Source organism: Marmota monax, unplaced genomic scaffold (assembly GCF_021218885.2).
Source record: "Marmota monax isolate L192 unplaced genomic scaffold, Marmota_monax_Labrador192_F-V1.1 WCK01_AAM20220418_F8-fsc00068, whole genome shotgun sequence".
Classification (NCBI taxonomy): domain Eukaryota; kingdom Metazoa; phylum Chordata; class Mammalia; order Rodentia; family Sciuridae; genus Marmota; species Marmota monax.
This window is the reverse complement of record NW_026692352.1, coordinates 2,424,431-2,445,600: the sequence shown is the minus strand read 5'-3', so window position 1 is coordinate 2,445,600 and position 21,170 is coordinate 2,424,431. Positions and strand designations below refer to the sequence as shown.

At 38.2% G+C, this 21,170-nt stretch overlaps 1 protein-coding gene and 2 pseudogenes across 5 annotated transcripts in view; 2 read left to right on the top strand and 1 right to left on the bottom strand.

Moving 5' to 3' along the window:
• Positions 1-21,170, top strand: part of Stim1 (stromal interaction molecule 1) — a 258,583-nt gene that overhangs the window by 71,269 nt on the left and 166,144 nt on the right. The window lies entirely within an intron of this gene.
• Positions 803-1,809, bottom strand: LOC124091203 (methionine adenosyltransferase 2 subunit beta-like; annotated as a pseudogene).
• On the top strand, positions 10,315-10,414 carry LOC124091275 (U6 spliceosomal RNA; annotated as a pseudogene).

Sequence of the window (21,170 nt, the reverse complement as noted above, 5' to 3'; positions counted from 1 at the left end):
TTTTTATTTTTCATTTTGAGACAGAGTCTCGCTAAGTTGCTTAGGACCTTGCTAAATTGCTGGGAGTGGCTTTGAATTTGCAATCCCCCTGCCTTAGCCTCCTGAGCCACTGGGATTACAGACATGCTCCACCATTTTGAAATAATCAACATACAAGTGTCAACAACTGCAAAAACAAAACATAAAAAAATTCAAAAAACAAGCAAACCAACACAATAACCCCCCTCAAAACACCCTGAAAATATGGAAGTTGTAATAATGAACAATATATTTCATCCAAAATATGTTTATAGCACATCTGTTTCATTTCTGATTCTCAAATATTTAAGAATTATAGTTTACTTTATTCAAACTGCAAGTTAAGACAGAACAAATGAAATGATAAACAAAAATCATTACTGCAAACAGCCTCATTGCCTATAGTTTTTTTAGACAGTTTCACTAGTACAAGACCATCATTTGCCTGAGAGATCATTAAGAGCTGCAATTAAAGAGTACCTTACAGATGATTTTTTCTTTCTTTTTTCTTTTTTTTTTTAAAGAGAGTGGGGGAGAGAGAGAGAGAGAGAGAGAGAGAGAGAGAGAGAGAGAGAGAGAGAGAATTTTTTTAATATTTATTTTTTAGTTCTCGGCGGACATAACATCTTTGTTTGTATGTGGTGCTGAGGATCGAACCCGGGCCACACGCATGCCAGGCGATCGCGCTACTGCTTGAGCCACATCCCCAGCCCCGATTTTCTTTTTTTCTTTAAAAAGTGTCACATATTATACTTTTCATTTTAAAAAATCCATAATACCTAAATTAATAGAAGACTGTTTGTCTCCATCTCTTGCCAGGGAGGAAAGGCTGGAGTGATTCTTTGGTTCCAATTCAAAATGGTGTTCATTGGCTAATGCCCAATGTCTCTAATTTAAAGCAGTCGAGATGAGCATTTCATGGATGTTGTGCTCCTATAACTGAGCTGTCAGTAATAGGTCTTAAGTGAATGCTGGAGAGGTTGAAGGCATCCATAATTACACATGTCATTTTGTACTTAGTCATCTGTTTGTTACCAGACCGGTGAAAGGTTCCCTTAATTGTCAGTTCCATCATTCTCTGCCACCTGCTGACATACAGTGACCACATCTTTGACATATGTGGAAAACCTCTGCTGCTAGTAGAGCATGTTTACTGACTGATTGCCGAGTTGCACTTCAACAAACATGACTGTCATAGTACTTTCTTCAAGTTTTTCAACTTCCCCCATGTGGAACAGGAATTCTCAAAACAGCAGCTCTTAAATGGTTTTCCAGGTCTGCATTTTTTCCTAACAAAATTAGGAGAAAATGCAGACCATTCAAATTTAGGGGACTTGGTGTGTCTTGCTCCTTATAAGGTGGATTTATTCCATCAAATACATAATCTAAGCTATTACAGATGTGAAATGCTCTGTCACTGCTTCCTTAGCTAATATTCCAAAAGCATCCACATTAAGTTGAGAAGCAATATTTGGCTGATTATCTACAATATCTGGCCTCTCTGTTGTGCGATATACTATAACATGAAGCCGAGAATCATGCATGTGTGATGAACTGCATTAGAAACCAATAGATTAACTTGTTCAAATATTGGTCTTGCCTTTCTAAAACCACAACCCAAAACATGCCAGTTAATCTACTGAAATTCTTTGTATACAGCTCTGCCAGGAAGTCCAATGGCACCAGTAATCAGAACCCACCTACTGGGGATTTTTACTTTCTCCTCCACTAGCTTCTTGGAACAAAATGAATGGAAAGCTCTTTCTCCCATCCCACTGTGCTCACTGTCATGCTACTGCTGCAGCAGTTGCCACATCCCCAGGACTGATTAATCTTTATCTCATCAGAAAAAAACAAGTATTGAGTTATCTCATACATACAATAAAAGTAATCAAATGCTTGATGAATATTTACCAATGTGTATGCTCATGTATGTAATAACCACCCAGGTCAAGATACAGATATAGCTGGGCATGGTGGTGCTCACCTGTAATCCCAGTGATTTGGGAGGCAGAGGCAGGGGGATTGCAAGTTCAAAGCCTGCCTCAGCAACTTAGTGAGGCTCTCTATCTTAAAGAATAAGAAAAGGTTTGGGGATACAGCTCAGTGGTTAAGTGCTCCTGGGTTTTAAGTACCAACCAACCAAACAACCAACCAAAAGGACAAAGTAGAAATTCGGTAAACGTTTGTTGAGTTGTAGACAAAAACCTTTATCTCAGAAACCCTTTTCTTAATTTTCTAGCAGTGGGGCAGCTTGTAACTTCCCCATAGACTGGTGATTTTGAGGCTGCTTCTTGGAGCAGGCTGCCTTTTGACAAATTGTGTTCATAAGGGAATAAAAATGTCATCTCTTGTAACACTCTCTTAATTTTGGTGTCCTTTGGAACCTTAGCAATCCATGAAAGCAGTAAAGGGATATGTTTATGTGAATCTCCTGAGGCCATGAACTATTATATCTCATTCATTATATCCATAATGCCTAGCTAACATGGATGGACAGAGATGCTTAATAAATATTTATCTTTGAATAAATAGTGAATTTAAGTTGCTCTCAGGATTTTAATAAGCATAATGGAAATTGTACATTTACATACAATGAACATATCTTTGCTTTTGATTTCAGTTATGCTAGTTCTGTGTGTACATTAGTTTGCCTGTGCTGAGTAGTTCTTTGACTGGAAGTTGATGGCATCATAGGACATAAACCTGTCCAGTGAGTGAATGACCTTGGACACAGTGTAAGGCCAAAATAAGCAACAGTTAGCAGGGCTAAGTGCTTGAATATCTACATGTTTACTTTCACTTTCTTGTTCATTAGCAATATTAGCTCAAACATGTTGTTATGAAGCTCTGATAATTGTATATGGTTGGTTAAAATCTGGATCAACATTTTGAGAAGAAAAAGTAGTGTTAATAAACACAGCTGGAAAGGTTGAATTATTTCCCAGTAAATGCACTTTGTTTATAGACAAAACCCTTTAAAACATAAAGGGCTGTGAAAGAAGGTAATCTAAGTGTTGATAAAAAGATTGGTCTCACTATTTCAGAGTCAGGAACAGGCAGTTAAATAAACTGTCACTAACACTGACAGAATTTCAAAATAAATAGAACTTATAAGTTTATGCATAATCATTTTAAGGTAGCTCTTTTGTTGTGCTTATAAACCCACAAACATAAAACATTTTCCATTTTTATTGAGGATAAGTACCTGCAACATTTTTGTCCCATTACCCCATTCTCTAATTAATGTCCATGCAGGTTTGATCATTAGTATGCTTACAAAATTATAACTGAATAGGTCTCTTACAATGACATTGTGCAAAATAGTGATAATATCATGGTCTTACAACCACATTATTTGTTATGATGCAGTTGATTAAGAGGAAAATTGTCATAACAGAATCAATGTTGAGGTATATGGAATCTTAAGATGACCTCACAGAAGAGCTGTTTATTTGCAATTAAACTGATAAAGTTCAGATTGTACTGATACACACACACACACACACACATATACATAGACATGTGTGTACATATGTAACCATATGTATACATATATACAATACACATATTAATAGCTACATATGTATACATATACATGTGTATATATGTATTCAGCCATTTCCCCCCAATAGTTGGCCTTCATTACATGTGCCTTTTAATTATTTTTTTAATCTTTTGGGATGGTGATTTAGAGACATATGTCCTCTGATGGCCACACATATAGGGATTGCCCACTGAATTTTTTTTGTGCTGGGGATTGAACTCAGGGGCACTCCCCACTGAGCCACATCCCCAGCCCTATTTGTATTTTATTTCAAGACGTGGTCTTACTGAGTTGCTTAGCACTTCACTTTTGCTGAGGCGGGCTTTGAATTTGTGATTCTCCTGCCTCAGCCTTTTGATCTGCTGGGATTGCAGGCATACAGCACCGCACTTGGCTGATCGAATCTTGATTTCTGCTGCCTCTCATGTATTCACAGAATATTTATGTGTATTTATGTGTATTTGATGAAGATTGGAAGGGATTGGCATGAAAGTTAGGAATGGGGTGAGAGTTGACTAATATTACTGTCAGAAATAAAAGGCAAATTCTCTTCTAACATAAAAATATTTCAATCTCTTATTTGATCCTATTTGCTATTCTGGGAGGTAGCCCTATTTGCACAAGAGTAAGATGAAGCTCTGAGGGTAACTTCTGTAAGGTGTCATACTTCTATTAAGGCAGCAGAGCCAAGATTTGAATCCAGTTTTTGTTACCCAGGATCTGTATTTCTTCCAATGCAGCAGTGACTCTTAAACTTTTTTTTCAGGTGTCCTCTGGCTTCCCAGAGGTACCTCAGGAATCACTGTGGGAGGGGTGAGTCATTGCTAAGAACTTGAGGCTCCTCTGATAAGTCTCAATTGTAGATTGTAGTCCCTCCACAATTAGCTTTTTTTTTTTTTTTTTGGAGATGCTGGGGAACAAACCAAGAGCTATACCACTGAGCTGTATCTCCAGTTTCTAATTTTTTTGGTACTGGGGGTTGAACCCTGGGGCACTTAACCATTGAGCCACCTAAGTTGCTGAGGCTAGCTTTGAAATGGAATCTTCCTGCCTCAGCCTCCCAAATTGTTGGGATTACAGGCATGCACCATCATGCCTGGCCAACTTTTAATTTTTGAACTTAAAAAATTTTTATTGTGGGGCTGGGGTTGTGGCTCAGTGGTAGAGTGCTTGCCTAGCACATGTGAGGCACTGGATTCCATCCTTAGCACCATATAATAATAAAGGTATTGTGTTCATCTATAATGAAAATATATTTTTAAAAGTTTTATTATGGAAATTATAAACATATTTAAAAATAATAATAAATGTAATATATATAATGAACCCTCATGTGCCCATTACTCATTATCTACAATTATGCACTCATGGACAATTTTACTAATCTTGTTTCATCTTTATTCTTCCATCATCTTAGATTATTTTGAAGCAAATTCCATTTGTAAACATTTCAGATACTATATATCCAAAAGAACTGTTTTTGAAAAGATAACCAAAATGTCATTATCATGCCTAAAAAACCAATAAATCCCTTTAATATTCTCAACTTGTGATTTTATTTTAAATTTCCTGTAATGACCATGATTTTTTTAAAAAAACTGATTGTGTAGGAATTAAATCTAGGGCCTTTTAAATGCTAGGCAATTGTTCTACCACTGAGATATACCCGCCCTGATATTTTTGCAGAATTGATTTATTTTTATCAGTACTCCAAGAAGGTCTATACATTGCTTGATCTAAATCTTGAGCCTTATCCATAGCTTCCCACTTCTTTTTTTCTCTTTTCTTGCAATTTTATATAGAGGAAGTAGATCATTTGCTTAAAGGCTTTTCCAATTTCTGGATTTTGTTGATTGTCTTCTTATGGTGTCATTTAAGACATTCTTATATCTTCTGTATTTCCTGTAAAAAGGGAGTTTGATCCTAAGGCTTGGTCGGATTTAGGTTTAATCTTTTTCCCCCCTTTTCTTTCTTCTCTAACTGAATCTGTCTGATTTCCTTTTTGTGAGGTTAAAATGAATGTAGGGTCAGAGGTTGTCAACTTGATGTATTCATTAAAATATTTCCTTAAAATAGTTTCAAATGCAAGAGGGCTTCTTCCTCTATCCAAAGGGCCTGATTGGCTTCACTTGTGTCAGTTTTTGCCTAATGATTGTAGGATTCATTGATGTTTATTACCTCTGTCTGTTATTTCATTAGAGACCTAATTAAATATTGAGACTCATAATTAGGCTTGACTTGAACTATACTTGAAAATACTTGCTAAAGTGGATAAATAATACTAAATAGAGGAAAGAAACTGTCATTCCATTATTTAAAAATAAGTTTTAAAAACTAATGGATTGTAGCTGTTCTTTAATAGCAACATTTATTACAGGAACCAGGCACTGTGAAGTGGGGACAGTGACTGTAACTAACTTTTCAACTCTTTTTTTTTTTTTGGTGATACTAAGGATTGAACCCAGGGCTTTATGCACGTTAGGCAAATGCTCTCCCATTGAGCTACATCCCCAGCTATTAAGACTTTTTAAACTTTTTTTACGTACCCATGTTTGTTGTTTATAGTTTATATTCTTTTAGAACCTAACAGTTAAACTCCTGCAACAAAAAGGGGGAGATAGTTGGCTTTTACCCCCAGAACCAGGCGTGGGGGAAGGGAGTACTAAGTGTTGGAGTAGGAGTTCTGCTTTAATGAGCAAAGGAAGTGGTTAAGTCCCTGAGGCCTATGCAACTTGAAGAAGAGTCTGAAAGTTGCCTTGGGAGCATCTAAGATTAGATATTCTTAGCTGAGCATGGGAGGACCAGTCCCTTTGCTTTACCTCCAGTTCCAAATGCAAGAGGGCTTCTTCCTCTATCCAGAGGGCCTGACTGGCTTCACTTGTGTCACACCTGGAATGTTCCAGACCTAGGTTCCTAGTAGCTGTGTGTAGGGCATATTCTTCAGAATCCTGAATTGCTAATCGCAGGACAAGGAGTGAAGGACTCCTTGTTTTTCACCTTGTTCTAAGGAAAACCAAGGACAGGAACCTCTTAGCAATAGTTTACGCTGATCCTTGGCCAGTAATACCTTATGTCACTCTGGCCAAGAGAAGAGCTGATGTGGAGCACTTGGTGTTCTCTAGCCTTTGCAGAGGTCACAGGCAGACGGGGAAGGGAAGCAAAGCCTTAATTAGCTAAGGATTCCTGGAGCACAGCCACTTGGCAGTGTCTTACTTTAGCTCCTTGGTGGGATTGGCTCTTTCTCCTAGTGACATTGCAAATACTCCATCCCTTTATAACTGCTAAACCATTGAAAGATTAGTCTTCTTTCTTGAGCTTCAACACAGAGTGTGCATTCTGGTGAGGAATGATTTTAGAAGCCAGAGAGGTGGAATGATAGTTTATTTATTTATTTTTTTTCCAAGAGCAAAAAGTTTATTTAGAGGATAGGGAATGATAGTTTCTTTCCTCTGTTTAGTATTATTTATCCACTCAAGCATTTTTTTTATAAATAGACCATAATTTTTTGAATAACTTTATTTTGTTTATTTTTTATGTGATGCTGAGGATTGAACCTGTTTCCTTATACCTTCTAGGCAAGTACTCTACCACTGAACCACAACCCTAACCCTCAAGCACATTTAATTTAATTTAATTTATTTAATTTTATTTAACTGAACCAGCAGTTCTGTGAGTTGTAGATAAGGAAACTGAACCCAGAGAGGAGAAGTACAGAACTAAGGTTATAGCATTTGACTCTGGATTCCTGGACTACTGTTCTTTTATTTTTTAATTTTTTTTATCAGCATATGTAGAAGGAGAAATGAGAAGAATGGTAATAAAACAGTAATTTTAATGCACCAAGCACTTTATAAGGTACTATTTTTTCACCACACTATTGTTTACATTTAAAAACAAATTTTCATTACTATTTATTTATGAAAAATAGTTTAATATCACAAAACTAAATCTGTATCCAGGAAACTGATCAAAAAAATATTGCTTTACTTATCTAAGACCATTGCAAGATTTATAGAGCAGAGAAATTAATCACATATGTGGTCACATTCTAATCCCTATTGTAATGATAGGGAAACTGAGCCTCAGAGAGGTCAAGTGGCTTTTTCAGGATACAGAGCTATGAATTGGCTAAACCTGGATTTAGATCTAAATACATTTGACTTTAAAGCCTGTGTCTTTCCTTCATTGTTCTATATTCCTTGGTTGTTGTTTATTCTCAAAGAAAAATCTTGATTAAATCACAAATGCAATGCTAGGTACAAGGGACATAGGAAGTGTAAAATTTAGTAGTTTTTGTCCTTATGGAACTCATTATTTGGTGATGCTGACTGCTATGATAGAAGGAATGGAGTATAGAGATAGTGGGGTAAAGGATAGTGAGGGTGTAGGGGCCTCCTAATCTTGGTAGTGGGGGACATTGTCGAGGAAGTCTTCCCAGATAAGTTGTACCTCAACTAGTGATAAAAATGCATGGGTCCTGGATCAGACTGCCTTGTCCTATTGCCTGCTACCTGTAATGTTTTGGGAAAGTTACTTAACCTCTCTGAACCTACTTCATCTGTAATAATCTATAATATGGAGATAATCATATTATAACCTCACAGGGTTGTTTTGAGGATTAAGATGAGATAATCTATGTTGAACATTTATCAGACTCCCTGACATATTAGCTCTTATTAAATGTTAAATGTTAACCTCTAGCCTGTGTTTCTTCTATATCCAACTCAAGTGGGGACAAAGGAAGTTAGGCATTCTTAGGTGTTTTTTTTTTTTAAAACCAGGGCTTGAACCCAGAGGCATTTAACCACTGAGCCACATCTCCAACCCTATTTTGCATTTTATTTAGAGACAGGGTCTCACTGAGTTGTTTAGCACCTCACTGTTGCTGAGGCTGTCTTTGAACTCGTGATTCTCCTGCCTCAGCCTCCCAAGCCACTGGGATTATATGTGTGTGCCACTGCACTTGGCTCTTCTTAGGGTTTTTAACATTCAGTTGTCAGTCCAAGTAATTTCAAAATACTCCCTTCAAGCTTAAGATTCTATCAAAGGAAAATCGGCTAAGTTAATTGTTTCCAGGAGGGCAGCTGTCAAGTGAATTTGTCTCTGGTGGTAACCCATTCTGGCTTGAGCTTCCTAAAGTCATACCTAGGAAGCTCTTGGGAATATCTGATAATGGCCCTTCTTTTCTCTCTTACCTCTTCATTGGATAGGTCGGAAGCTATATGAAACTAAGAGTACAACCAGGCAACTATCTTCTCCCTTGGTAATTTGTAGGTGGCCCAGAAGAAGGTTGGGGTGGTGGTGGTGGGGTGAGATTTCATATACCATTTCAGTCTTAAAAAACAGTTTTGAGTTCCTGTCCTCACTCTGCTATTAACCAGCGATATGGTTTTGAGTAAGGCATTTCTCCTTTCTGCTTTCCTTCCTTCCTGCCTCCCTCCCTTCCTTCCTTCCTCCTTTTCTTCCATCTGTCTATCCATGCATCTTTGGTAGTGCTCATTACTATGATAGAGGAGATGCGAGCATAGAGATAGAGGGAGAGAGGACAATGGGATCTAATTCATCCCTCCCTTACTCTAGAAGCTGAGGTAGGAGGATTGCAGGTTCAAGGCCAGCCTCAACAGTTTAGTAAGAACCTGTCTAAAATAAGACATAGAAAGGGCTGGGATACAGCTCAGTGGAGCATATCTGGGCTCAATCCCCAGTACTATGGGGAAAAATGAAAAGGATGAAGAAATTGGGTTAGATTGGTTATATCCAGTTAATACTTCTTAAACTTTTACTATTGGGCTGGGGTTGTGGCTCAGTGACAGAATTCTTGCCTCTCATATGTGAATCACTGGGTTCAATCCTCAGCACGACATAAAAATAGACAAAATAGAGATATTGTACCCATCTATAACTAAAAAAATAAAATAAACCATTTACTATGACCAAGTCACTGTTCTAGGATGACGGGAATGTATTGATTGAAAATCAGAATTAAATTTAGGAGAGATGATTAGATGATATGAACATGGAAGTATATGTTATAGTTTAAAACTTTAGTAGTTGAGGGAAGGCAGACATTTGTATGAATCACTGTAGTCTAGTAGTTTTCCTAGAGATGGTGTGACTTAACCAGCCTCTAAAACTCTGCTTAATGTTTATATAATGCAGAAGCTCAGTAGGCATTTGGATTATGAAAATGACTTGAATGTAGTTGGGAGTGAGCAGAGAATAGAATTCTCTGGAGAAGGTTGTACCCTACTATACTGTTGTTATGTGTGTTGTATGTGGGATACTACGGCAGGGGTTATTTCCTGGGAAGCTGAAGGTAGCATTGTCAGAGGGAGAATTTGCAACTAAGGATGGAGGAAGGAACTGAGCAGAAGCTCATTGGTGTTGTGAGTAGAGGCAAAGGATTACAAATGAGGTCAGAAATTAAAAGGATTGGGAACTGGTAGATGTTGGAAAATGAACTGGGACAGGGCAACAGTTTTTTTTTTTTTTTCCAGGCTGTGAATGACAGAGGGTCTTGAAACCTGAATAAGCTTATATATAATTTACTAAGTCTTTACCATGTAGCAGGCACTATTCTTAGCATTTTAAGTGTTAAGTTTGTTTAATCTTTATTATTAGCTTATTTAATCAGTAAACCAACCCTAAGAGGGTAGTATTATCTTAATGTTTCCCAGAAGAGAAAACTGAGGCTCAGAGAACTTAAATAAATTGCCCAAACCCACATGGTTAATAAGTGGTGAAGGGCTTGCTTTGCAGCATTATATAAAAATTGAAGTCATGCAGAGGAGATTAGCTTGGCTCCTGTGCAAGGATGATACTCAAATTTATGAACCATGCCATTAAAAAAAAAAGTGGTGGAGTTGGAATTCAAGCCTAAGTGATAAATTTTCAGTCTTTTTTCTTAATTACCATGTTACACCATTTTAGGCTGAGAGAAGTCATTATAGATTTCTGCTCAGTGAAGATACTTGTTGTGATAGTGTGGGGCAGGGCATTTTCCCAAGGGGCAAATTGAAGTCAAGAATATGAGTCCAGACTGTTAAAAAAATATGCTTTTGAAAGTGTATAAAGGTCTTGGAGTTATTTCACATTTTTTTTCTGAGATGTATCTGGCAGTTGCCAGTCTTCCCTGGAGTCACAGCCCATTTTATAAATTATTTTCCAAAGAATTTTAATCTTAAGGAGGCTCTCTTTTTATTGAAAAGGCTGTTCAGGCAGTGGGGCCTCAGGAATCAGGTTAGGAATAGCTCCTTTGGGGTCAGAGTCCAAGCAGCATCTGGAGGTATTTGCTAGAGGGGAAGTTGAACCCAGTGAAACTTCCTGCTGCTTTTAGAGTTTGCTCTCCTGACAGAGTGGGGAGTATTTCTTGTTAGATTTTAGTCAGTCTGGTTGCTCATCTTGAGATCTGGGCAAGTTGCAAGGGTTGTGAAAAATAGTTTTTGTCCATGAGCAACCCACAGATGACCAAGAAGATAAACAAATGCCCACAATACAGCGTCACAAACGCTACAATAGAGGTACATAGAAAATGTACTGGGAGAGAAAGGAGGATCAAAATGTCTAAGATCTTAGAGTCAGGGAATATATCAAAGCTGTTTAAAGCTTGATCTTCAAGGATGACCAATACTATGCCAGGCAGATGACTCTAGAAGGTGATTTGGTAATGTAAGTATAAAAAAGCATGGCATATTTAGGGAGTGGTGAATTGTTCTTTGAGCTGGAGTTTTGGGATACTTGGAAGAAGTGGCAGAAAGATGAAGCTGAATGTATGGGAGGGCCAGATCCTGAATGACCTTGTATTTCATAGCAAAGAACTGAGATCCTATTAGAGTTGAGCTTTGCTATAGATATTTAAGATGGAGATAATAGTTAAGAGTAGTGTAGCAAAATGAGCTCCCTTATACCTCTGCTTAGGATGGATAGATTAAAACTAGAGTCAGGGAAGTCAGCCAGAAGGCTGTTAGGATAGCAGATGAGGAGGCTGGAACAAGGGTCATGGCGGTTGACTTAACTTGAGTAGAGGGTGAAGGAGGAAGTGTTGGGTGACTGGATATTACTTTGATGCTATTAATACATGGAATACAAGGAGAGCTAATTTGGGAAAGTTAATTTTTTTTTAAATTATTGTGGTATTGAAGATTGAAACCCAGTGGTACTCTACCTCTGAACCATATCCCCTGCCCTTTTTATTTTTTATTTTGAAACAGGGTCTCATTAAGTTGCCCTGCCTTAGTCTCCTTAGTCACTGGAACTACAGGCATGTGCCAATGTACCTAACAGTTTTTGAAATACTTATGGGTGACATCCAGAGAAATATCTGTTACTTGTAGGGAGATATGAGTTTTGGGTCTTCCGAGAGGCGGAATCATGACATCTAAATGATAGTGGAAATCATAGAAGTAGATCACCTGAGTAAAATGGGGAAAGGAATGGGTTTGAGAATAGAGCCCAAGGAACTGTCAATTACATGTAGTGTTATGTAAAGTTAGGGAGCCTAATGAGGAGCGATCAGAGAAGTAGTTCTGAGAAAGTATTATCTGGGAAGCCAAGAATGAGAGAGCTTCTATAAGAGGGCAGTAGTGGCTATTGCAGAGAGAACAAGTAGGGTAAGCCCTGAAATGAGGCTACTGAGTCATTGGTGACCTTGGTGATAACAGTTTCAGTGGAAGGGTGGGGACGGAAGCTAGACTACTGTGGCTTAGGGAGTGAGCATGAGGTGAGGGTGTAGAGGCAACAAAAGACTTCTTGTTTGAGAAATATAGTGGTAAGGGAAAGAAGGAAAGAGGTTTGTATTTTGAAGAAGAGACAGGAGGGGCAGGTTCACAGATTTTATTTTTCAAGTTGGCAAAGTGGAGTGGAGATTTGAATAGATAAACATTGAATGGAGGAAAGATTGAAAAAATGTGGCCAGGGTGTAAAAAAAAAAGAAAAGAAAAATGTAGCCAGGGTGAGATGCAAGGAGGGAGAGGAGAAATCCTGGGGATTGAAATTGGGTAAATTATATTGTTATATTGTGCACGTGTACGAATATGTAACAACAAATCCCATCATTATATACAACTGCATTGCATCAAAAAGTGTGGAAAGAGAAAGAAAAAAAAAAAGAAGTAACCAGTGAAGGTGCCATAACTCTTGGAATATTCCATATTATTGTGGGAGCCCTGATCTATGCCTCTGCTGATGTCTGTAATCACTAGGTATGGTGTAAACAAGGGAGAACTGTCTTCAATAATAAGAAATAATAGCATTATTGGGTAACCTCTGCATGTCAGGCATTTTTCTAGGTACATCTGAACACATTAGGTACATTGCTGATGTTTACCACAGCTCCCAAAAGTAAGCATTGTCACCGTTTTCCAGATGCAGAAACAGATGAATGAAGACATACACAGCTAATTAGTGGTGGAGCCAAAGTTTCAGTTAGATCTGCAGAATTCCAAGGTGTGCTCCTTCTGCTTCATAGTGCTGTTTTTCTAGTACGAGTTTGATGTTGAGATTGCCTATGCAAGTGACAAGGATAAAGTTGGAAATGTTGCTAGTCTGGAGGGGGAGTATTACTTCATCTCAGGGATGAAGGAGGAAGGTCTTAATCTCTCCTTTCTGTCTTGTCTGCTTAGTCAGTGGGTCTGGTGTCTTTTTTTGAAAAAACCAGTGGTTGAACCCAGGGGTGCTAGAAACAGGGTCTCACTTAGTTGCTGAGGAAGGTTAGTTGTGATCCTCCTGTTTCAGCTTCCTGAGTCATTGGTATTACAGGTGTGCATCAGTGCACCCGGCTCCTTTTTGTTTTGTTTTGTTGTGATACTGAGGATATTGAAGCCAGGAGTGCTCTGCCACTGAGCTAGATCCCCAGTGCTTTTTATTTTGAGACAAAGTTCTCACTCAGATGCTGAGGCTTACCTGAAACTTGTAATCCTTTTGCCTCAGCCTGCTAAATATCTTGGATTACAGGCATGCACATGATTCCTGGGTTTTTCTCCATCTTTCTGTAACTCCTTTTTTTAGTACCAAGGCACTTAACCACCACTCATCTCCAACCTTTTTTTTTTAAATTATTTTAATTTTGAGACAGGGTCTCCATAAGTTGCCTAAGGCCTTGTTAAATTGCTGAAACTGGCTTTAAACTTGTGATCCTCCTTCTTCAGTTGCCCCAGTTGCTGGGATTAGGGGTATACACCCCCCTTGGCACATATTTACTTGACATAAGGTAAGGAACTGTGTTTTACTTATCTCTCTATTCCTAGCACCTGGCACATGAACTGACTGAATAAGTGTCCCAAATAAATTTATTCTGGACTCTTTGTCTTTATTAAATGAGAGAATTGGATATTCTTATTTCTAAAAATATTTCCAGTTCTAAAATGTATTTTCTATGAGCTTATTATGTTGAGTTTTTTTTTTTTTCTTTTTCTTTTTGTATTGCAGATTGAGTCCAGGGGTGTTTTACCACTGAGCTACATTCCCAGCCCTCCTCCTCGTCCTCTTTTTTAAAATACATTTTTAGTTGTAGAAATAAATAAATAAAAAGAAATAAATACCTTTATGTATTTCTTTTTATCTGGTGCTGAGGATTGAACCCAGTGTATCTCACATTCCAGGCAAGCGCTCTACCACTGAGCCACAACCCCAACCCTTTTTTTTTTTTTTTGCTTCTTAATTTTATATTTTTGAGACAGGATCTCATTAAATTGCTTAGGACTCGCTAAATTGCTGAGGCTGACCTTGAACTTGTGATCCTCCTACCTCAGCCTTCTGAGTTGCTGAAATTATAGGTGTGTACCACCATGCCTAGACTTTTTGTTTTAATTAAAAAATTATAAGAACTATTAATAATTTAGAACTTACTATTTTACTACCTTATGAGGATGTTTATTTACTTATTAAGATATAAAAATTAAAAAAAACCTTTTGTCTGGTTACTTGAAAATATTGTGGTCCCTTGGCTCTAAGCTATATGAGGACAGTGCCTGTTCTTGTTCCAAAGCCCTATTGCTTAACACAGTGCTAGGCCTGTAATAGGGGCCCAGTAGGAATTTGTTGGACAAACTGGTTGTGGTGGTATACACCTATAATCCCAGCAGCTCCAGAGGCTGAGGCAGGAGAATCAAAAGTTCAAGGCCAGTCTTAGCAATTTAGCAAGGCTGTAAGCAACTTAGTAAGACCTTGTCCTAAAATAAAAAAAAATTTTTTATATTTTATATATTTAATTATATTTAATAAAAAATTTCTGGGGATTTAGCTCAGTGGTAATCTCCAGTAAATTCCCCGCACCCCAGTAAAGCATTTTTGGACAAATGAGTGGATGCTTTGCCATCCATAAGGTAACAATTCTATAAGATAGAGACAATAAGCCCCATTTAAAAAAAATTATTTTCTAGTTATAGGTGGACACAGTATCTTTATTTTATTTTTATGTGGTGCTGAGGATCAACCCAGTGCCTCACGCGTGCTAGGCAAGCGCTTTACCTATGAAGCTGCAACCCCAGCCCCATCTTATGGAAAAGAAAATTGAGGCTCAAAGGTCATAGAACTAGTAAATGACTAAGAGAAAGAGGATTCAAACCCAATTCTAAAATTCTTGCTTTTACTGCTAACATCATAGTACCTTCACTTAACTGATGTTTTAATTGTAAATTTGAAAGGAAGGGTATGAGGAGAGTGCAAGAACAGATAATCAAAAGTAATTGTATTTTAATATTTATTTTTTAGTTATCGGCGGACACAACATCTTTGTTTGTATGTGGTGCTGAGGATCGAACCCGGGTCGCACGCATGCCAGGCGAGCGTGCTACCGCTTGAGCCACATCCCCAGCCCCTAATCAAAAGTAATTGTAATAACAGTTGCTATTCATTGGGAACTTTGAGTATTTCATAGCATTTAAAGGCCACTTTCACAGTTTTAATTGTCTTCTATTTATTGACAAATCTAGCTCAGACTTCTATCCTGAAATTTGGATTTGTATATCTAACTTCTTAATTATCTAATTTCTTAATTGACATTTTCTTTCTCAGAGAAAAAGCCAAAGTCCTTAGTGTTCTACAACTACAAGGCATGTATGAATTGGCTTCTCTTATGTTCGTTTTCTTTCCACCTGCTCGCTCTGCCCTGTTGGTTTTCTCACTGTTCTTTGAACAAGACAGATATATTTTTGTCTCAAGGACTTTGCATTTGTACTTCCTTCCTTCTTTCCCTAACTTTTTGCATGGTTCATTGTCTTATTTCTCTCAGCTGTTTTGATCAAATATTACCTTCTCAGTGAGACCTTCTCCAATCCTATTAAAAAATATCCACTTCTTCCCTATAGGACACCACAACCTCTTTCTTTCTTTCCTTTTTTAACATGTATTTTTTAGTTTTAGGTGGACACAATATCTTTATTTTATCTTTATGTGGGGTTGAGGATCCAACCCAGTGCCTCGCGCATGCCAGGCGAGTGCTACCACTTGAGCTACATCCCCATTCCCAACAACCTATTTCTTTTTATCCTGTACAGCATCTATCACCATCTGACATATTTATTTTTCAGGCCTTTTATCTCTGCCTGCCACCCACCTTAGTTTCTTAAAAGCAAGGATTTTTATCTAAATCCTCAGTGCCTAGAATAGTGACTGGCATATAGCATACAATTATTAAGTATTTGTTGAGTGAATGAACAAATGAATGATGAAAACCTATGGGCCAGGTATAATTTGTGGATTCTTTGAGGTGTGGGGGAGGGATTGAACTCAGAGGTGCTTAACCACTGAGCCACACCCCTAGCCTTTTTTGAGACAGGGTCTCACTGAGTTGCCTAGGGCCTCACTAAGTTGCTGAGGCTGGCTTTGAAATAGCGATCCTCCTGCCTCAGCAGGTGTGTGCCACTGCCCAGCTTATTTGTAGATTCTTTATTTATATTTGTTTACTTTTTTTTTTAAAGAGAGAGTGAGAAAGAGAGTGAGAGAGAGAGAGAGAATTTTAATATTTATTTTTTTTAGTTATCGGCGGACACACATCTTTGTTTGTATGTGGTGCTGAGGATCGAACCCGGGCCGCACGCATGCCAGGCGAGTGCGCTACTGCTTGAGCCACATCCACAGCCCATTTGTTTACTTTTCTTCACGATCACCCTGCAGGATACCACTATTAATTCCCATTTTACAAATAGGGAAAGTCATTTGCCCAAGATTTCATGACTAGAAAATTGTAAAGCCTAGGTCTGTACTACTTAATACATTGTCAAGTTCGAATAAAATGTTATTGAGGGCTGGCATCTAAATATTATTGCTTTGCTGCTGAATGTAGTGTCTAAGACACAGGCCTGAAAACCTGAAGAGAGCCAAAATCTGAATGTTCTGAATTGGAATTTGCTCATGCACTTGGGAATACATTGATATATCTGTGATGCTACTACATCTAGAAACTTTAGACACACCTGGAAAAGGTCTTTGTGTAAAAGCTTCTGTGCACCATTTGATACACATTTGGCTTGTATTCTTAGAAAGTGAAGTTTGATGATGATAGGAAAAATTTTCTCCCTTCCCTGAGACTTTCATTCCTTAGTTTGGGATAGTATTAGAGTTACCTTTGGACCAGTCTCTTCATGTTGTTTTCCTTTCTTGGGCTAGTGTCAGTCAAGGCAAAAGTACAAACCAATTGCCAGGGTATGCTAGGGTTTGGCATGGTGATTGGGGAGGCCAAAACTAGAACTATTCACAAAGTAAGATGAAACAGCAATATCTCCAGGTAAAATGGAACTCGTTCCAGTGCTGTTCTAACAGAGGTATGTCACCTGCCAGAAGAGGTGGTGAAGGAGAATAAGATCAGTACTCAACCCTCCAATAACTGGGTTATGGGTATACTGTATCTCTTTCATAAGTTCCAGGTACCACTAACTTTGAGGTGAGAAGCCTAGTGAAGCTCTATGCTAATAAAATGTCTAGACAGAGCAGAAGCAGATATATATTCAGGGTACGGCTATTCACAGTAACATGACAGAAGTAGAAGAGTAAGAGAAGAGAAAAAGTCATTCTATGATATTATATGGTAGTGACATGTCCAGAGAATAGTGGGTAGTTAAGTGTGGATCAGAGTAGTCCACAGGGTGAAATGAGGTTGGAATCAAAGCTGGTCCCAGGAAATAATGAAAGAGGATGAAAAATTTTCCAAAGATAAGCTTGCAAGAAATATAAAGAGTAATAATAGGGTAAGAGGAGAAAAATAGCATGCTTGATCAGCCATGAGTAGAAGGGGAAGTGTAATAAAGAATTTTAGGGCAATGTGTTTGGGAGATAAGGCTAGAGAAACAAGCAGTTGCCAGATGATAGTGGGCACTGTACGTCTTGTTAAAGATTTGAAATTTATTCTTTGGGCAATGTAGAAACATCAAAAAGTGTTAAATAAGGGATAGATTTAGTCAAATTTGCTTCTGGTCATGAATGACCTGTTTTCTCAGGGGAGCTTAGGTCAAGAAAGTTTAGAAGAGAGTAATGGCAGCTGGGTGCAGTGATGCATGCCTGTAATCCCATTGCTCCAGAGACAGACAGGAGGATTGCAAATTCAAAGCCAGTCTCAGCAATTTAGCAAGGCCCTAAGCAACTTAGTGAGACCCTATCTCAAATTAAAAATTGAAAAGGGCTGGGGATGTGGCTCAGTGATTAAGTGCCCTTGGGTTCAATGCCTGCTACCAAAAAAGTACGGCAGTTTAGGGACTCCAGGCAGATGTTTGCTGAAAGCCAGAAGTTTGAGCAGAGGTGCCTGGGGACTGGATGAAGCCAGACCTCAGTGAAAGTAACAGGGACTTTCCTGGGTTCTGATTAAAAGCTAAGAACCTCTAGCCTGGTGCAGTGGCATGCCTGAAATTCCTACTTGGGAAACTGAGGCAGGAGGATTACTTGATCCCAGAAGTTTGAAATTAGCCTGTGCAACATAGAGAGATCCTGTCTCAAAAGGGTCCCTCCCAAAATGAACTAAGAATCTCAGTTGCTGGGCATGGTGGTGAATGCCTGTAATCCCAGCGGCTTAGGAGGATGAGACAGGAGGATTGCAAGTTCAAAGCCAGCCTCAGCAATTTAGGGAGGCCCTAAGCAACTCATTGAGACCCTGTCTGTAAATAAAATACAACAAAGAGCTGGGGATATGGCTCTGTGGTTGACTGCCCCTGGGTTTTATCCCCAGAACAACAACAAAAAGTGAATGTACAGCGTCGTGAATGTACTGTATGCTATTGGATTGTTCACTTTAAGATGGTTGGTTTTATGTTATTTGAATTTCACCTCAATAAAAAAGATAAAAAAATAAAAGCAAAACTAAGAACTTCATCCTGCCTGAGCATTGTAGGAGTGAACCTGGGGTTCCTTTACTGCTTTGCTCTACAAAGGCCTGGTTAAACAAAGGTGTCATTGGGGAGTTAAGGTTAGGAATAGATGTAGCAACAGGGATGTGAATCCAAAGTATGTCTGATTCTTGTCAGTCTTTCTTAATTGGTTGATAGATTCATCTTCCTAACAAGTCCATCTTCCCATGACCACTCCTGTTCAGAAGTTTTTGTTGCGTTTCCATTCCTTATAGATGATATAATCCAAGCTTCTCAGCCTGGTGTTCTATGCATTCCATGATCTGAGTTCTGCATATTGTCTTTTCAGCAAATAGTTCTCTTTTCCTATGCTTTTGTTTATGCTTTCTTTCCCTTTTACTTGGAATGTCTTCCAACCTTTTTCTATCTGGTAAACCCCTGCTCCAATGTCCCCACTGTAAAGTTTTTTTCTGATCTTCCTGCCCATAGGCAGGCAGGCATTTACTATTATACTTCATATGTCTCTTGGTTAATTACTTGCTGCATCGTGGTTGTTTTGTGTATAATTGCTATGCAAGACTTTTTCCCCATTTTTTTAATGGGTGCATTATAGTTGTACATACTGATGGACTTCGTTTTTACAAATTCGTATATGAACACAATACACCCATTAACAATATAATTTGTCAAATATCACTCTCCAGCACTTCCTCCAGATTAGAAGTCTTTTAAAGATAGAGACACTGCTTATTTAGGGTTTATCTATTTAACCCCTAGCCTAGTGTTATATGGAGACAGATCTTGTTTTTGGTTTTTGTTTTTAATTTTTTTTTTTTGTAGTTGCAGATGGACAGCATACCTTTATTTTTATGTGGTGCTAAGGATCAAACCCAGTGCCTCACACATGCTAGGCAAATGCACTGTCACTGAGCTACATCTCCAGCTCTGTTTTTTTTTTTAATAGTAACTTTTATTTCTATTATAAATAGTCACAAAATGCATGTAAATGGGCTATTTTTTTTATCAGTATAGCAAGGCAAATGGGGCATCTATTCATAACCATCTTTCTTTCTTTTTGGGGGAGTTTCTGGGGATCAAATCCAGGGTCTTATACAAGATAGGTAAGTACTCTGTTACTGCAATATACCCCCAGCCCACCTGTCTTGTGATTTTTTTTTTCTTTTATTCTACATTAACTAGCAGGTTCCACTGAACAGTAATTTCATACCTCAGGGAAGTGGGGCTTGAGAATAAGTTCTTTGTTAATAAAACAAAAAAATCTGGAATATGAAAAGCTGCTAGTTGTCTTTGCCAATATTGACCCTCCCTCTCTTCCTTCTTTCCTTTTTCTCCCCTTTCTTTATTGGTACTGGGATTGCTCTACTATTGAGCTACATTCCAGCCCTTTCCATATTTTTATTTTGAGACATGGTATTGTTAAGTTTCCCAGGATGGCCTAGAATTTGGCCTCAGCTTCCTGAGTCACTGGGATTACAGGTATGTGCCATTATATCCAGCTCAATCTTTCTTTAATGATAGAACACCTGAGTTTTAGCAGGTACATAACTGTCTAGCCTCCTTTGCAAGTAAGTGTGGCCATATGTCTCAGCTCTGACTAGTGGAATCTAAGTGGAAATATGTATACCACTTGTAAGTTAGTACTTAAAAAGAGTTAAGTAGTGCTTCTCTTATCCTTTTCTCTTTTCTGCTCGCTGGGAGGTGATAAGAGCTACTACTTTTTTTTTTGGTCTCAGAGATGGAAGGCTCATGTTCATCAAGGACAACAAAGTACTACTCTCAATCCCAGACTACTCACCATTGAACTATTATATCAGAGAGAAATAAATTTCTGTTTGAGTTAATCTACTGTATTTAGGGGGTCTCTTAGTTATAGCTGTTTTACCTGCACCCTAACTAATACACTGAAGCAATAGGTTGCATCTTGTAGTATCAAGTTGCATCTTGCTGCTTGTTGTTCCTGGGTATTGTTTAGTTAAACTATATTTATTGATTTTCTAGCCATTTCTTGCCTTACCTTGCTTCTTAGCCTTAATTCCTGATAACCAGATGATTCTCTTAATTCTCTCATTCAATTCATTTATTCTGGGAATTGAACCTAGGGGTGCTCTACCACTGAGTTATATCCCCAGACTTTTTTATTTTTTATTTCAAGAAAGGGTCTTGCTGAGTTTCCAAGGCTGGCCTTGTACTTGTGGTCCTCCTGCCTTAGCCTTCTGAGTCTCTTGAATTATAGGCATGGTCCATTATGCCTAGATCTCTCATATATTAAACATGTTTTTTTTTTAATTGAGGTGAAATTCACATAACATAAA